Here is a 3,322-nt window from a genome sequence, read left to right as displayed (position 1 = left end):
GTCTTCTCCACGGATCCAAGGTCGGGGCGTGTCGCTGCAAGTGTAAGCTTAGGTACTTCCTCCTATTCAGCCAATGACGTTGCAATATGCATTAAATTCCCGCGCCTGTGTATAATTTCCCGCGCTTGTGTATAATTTCCCGCGCGTGTGTATAATTTCCCGCGCCTGTGTATGCTCCTGTGCAGGACCACCTACCATCGAAAGGGGGCAGTGGCGGACACACAGGCATACACAATATGTCAGGTTTTTTGGTATAGCAAGACTTTTGATAAAAAAACCCGTTTTTAGTATTAAAACGTGATATGAGAAACATTTTTTTAAAACAACATTGTATTTTGGACTTTATATTTAACAGGTCTTTGGAGAAAAACACGTTTTGGTAGCTATAACATGCTGAAAAATCACTTTATAATGCTCATTTTTATGAGGACATGCACAGCTGTCCTCATAAAAAGGACAGCTGTCCTCATAGCTCACCTAGTCCTCCTTGCTCTTGGACTTTTCAGGAAATTTGTCCCCGTAACCCCAGAAACCGACACACACACACACACACACACACACACACACACACACACACACACACACACACACACACACACACACACACACACACACACACACACACACACACACACACAGAGGTTCCCCAGTAACTGGGCCAGCTCCGACAGATCACAGTCTTTGCTTGTGGTAAGCAGGAGAAACAAGTGTATCCAGTGGTCAAGGGTCAAAAGTTCCTTAGTGCAGTTATTGGACAGCACACACACACACACACACACACACACACACACACACACACACACACACACACACACACACACACACACACACACACACACACACACACACACACACACACACACACACACACACACACACACACACACACACACACACACACACACACACACACACACACACACACACACACACACACACACACACACACACACACACACACATACACACACACACACACACGCATGCACATACACACGCAATAACACTGAGTGTAGCTGTGTAACATGCTTTGGACTCCCCCCCCCCCCCCCGACTCTCACACTCAAAGCACAGAGGAACCCACACACACACACACACACATGCACACACACACACACACACACACACCACACACACACACACACACACACATACGGTACACACACACACACACACACACACACACACACACACACAGTCACACACACAAACGATACACACACATGGATCCAAACATTTGGATGCCTGAAATAACCACAGTGCCAGAGAACCATAATTGGCCTTTTAGCTAAAAGCGCTAAGTTGTTTTCCTCGGCCATCTGTGTCAGTGACCGAGGAGTGGAGCGGAAAGGGAACACACATCACAGCAGAGCACAGCAGAGATGTTGTGGCAAGGCTAGCGTGTGTGTGTGTGTGTGTGTGTGTGTGTGTGTGTGTGTGTGTGTGTGTGTGTGTGTGTGTGTGTGTGTGTGTGTGTGTGTGTGTGTGTGTGTGTGTGTGCGCGTGCGTGTGTGTTTGGGTGTGTGTGTATAAGAATGTTTGTGTCAGTGTGTGTATGTGTATGATGGGGGTTGTGTGTGTGTGTGTGTGTGTGTGTGTGTGTGTGTGTGTGTGTGTGTGTGTGTGTGTGTGTGTACGGCAGAGGAGGGGAAAGGAGAGGAGAGGAGAGGAGAGGAGAGGAGAGGAGAGGAGAGGAGAGGAGAGGAGAGGGAGGGGAGAGGAGAGGAGAGGAGGGGAGAGAGGAGAGGAGGGGAGAGGAGAGGAGATGAGTGGAGAGCAGAGCAGAGCAGAAAAGGAGATACAGTAAATGGAGTTGAGGAGAGGAGAGAAAAGTGGAGAAGAGAAAATTGGAGAAAAGAGGCGAGGAGAAGAGAGGAGAGAAGAGACAAACGGAAGAGTGGAGCGCAGGGTTGAGGAGTGTAGCTGGGAGGCTGAGGGAGGCCAGCTGCTGGTCTGGCACATGTTGCTAGGAGCCCAGACTACTCAGCCATAGTGGCTTATATTAGCACCGACCAATGACTGCATATTAGAATAAACACCAAGGCTACTTTCCATTCAATTATATAGATTTGATGCATTTTAAAATGTACTCGTGCACACACGCACACGCACGCACACACACACACACACACACACACACACACACACACGAACACACACACACACACACACACACAAAACACACACACTCACACACTCACACAGACACACACCACACACACACACACAACACACACAGACACACACGCACGCACACGCACACGCACATGCACCCTCTCTCTCTCTCTCTCTCTCTCTCTCTCTCTCTCTCTCTCTCTCTCTCTCTCTCTCTCTCTCTCTCTCTCTCTCTCACACACACACACACACACACACACACACACACACACACACACACACACACACACACACACACACACACACACACACACACACACACACACACACACACACACACACACACACACACACAGTACACCCAAATGCATTTTGTTGTTATACTGTATTTGTAGCAACCATGCAGTGTGTTCATCTTTTTGTGTAGCACCATGTTACATTGTATATGCACTTTATTGTGCAAACAAAACGCATGCCGAAGGGCCACCCCGACCTGGTGGTGACAACGGGTATTGTTGTCATGTTGCTGGCCCAGAATTTGAGTCCCTGTTACATTGTAGTACTTTTATTTTGAGAGGGGGGGGGCCGCCTTTCAGATGACTTTGTCCTGGGCCTGGTCAAAGCTAGTGGCCCTGTTTTAGTCATAAGTTTGTCTTTTTTGCGTTAGACAGACACTTTTGTTGCATCCAATAGTCAAAAGTGGTGTGTGTTGTGTCTCGTTTGTTGTTTTGTGTTTTGTGTTTGTGTTGTGTGTGTGTGTGTGTGTGTGTGTGGTGTGTGATGTGTGATGGTGTGTGTTGGTTGTGTGTGTGTGTGTGTGTGTGTGTGTGTGTGTGTGTGTGTGTGTGTGTGTGTGTGTGGATGGTGTAAGTGTGTGTGTGGATGGTGCGTGTGTGTGTGTGTGTGTGTGTAGGAGAAATTAGCTGCATGACGGAGCCTTGACCCCCCAAGACTGACAGCGTGCTCTGGGGATAGTGATATCTGATGATTTTGTGTATATGTGTTGGTGTGGTGTGTGTGTGTGTGTGTGTGTGTGTGTGTGTGTGTGTGTGTGTGTGTGTTTGTGTGGTGTGCGGTGTGTGTGTGGGTGTGTGTGTGTGTGTTGTGTGAAGAGAGAGAGAGCCGAGAGGGAGCGAGAGAGAGAGAGAGAGAGAGAGAGAGAGAGAGAGAGAGAGAGAGATAGAGTGACAGCGGGGTTTGGGGGCAG

Source organism: Engraulis encrasicolus, unplaced genomic scaffold (assembly GCF_034702125.1).
Source record: "Engraulis encrasicolus isolate BLACKSEA-1 unplaced genomic scaffold, IST_EnEncr_1.0 scaffold_220_np1212, whole genome shotgun sequence".
NCBI lineage: Eukaryota > Metazoa > Chordata > Actinopteri > Clupeiformes > Engraulidae > Engraulis > Engraulis encrasicolus.
The sequence above is the reverse complement of the archived record's forward strand: the minus strand, read 5'-3'. Positions refer to the sequence as shown.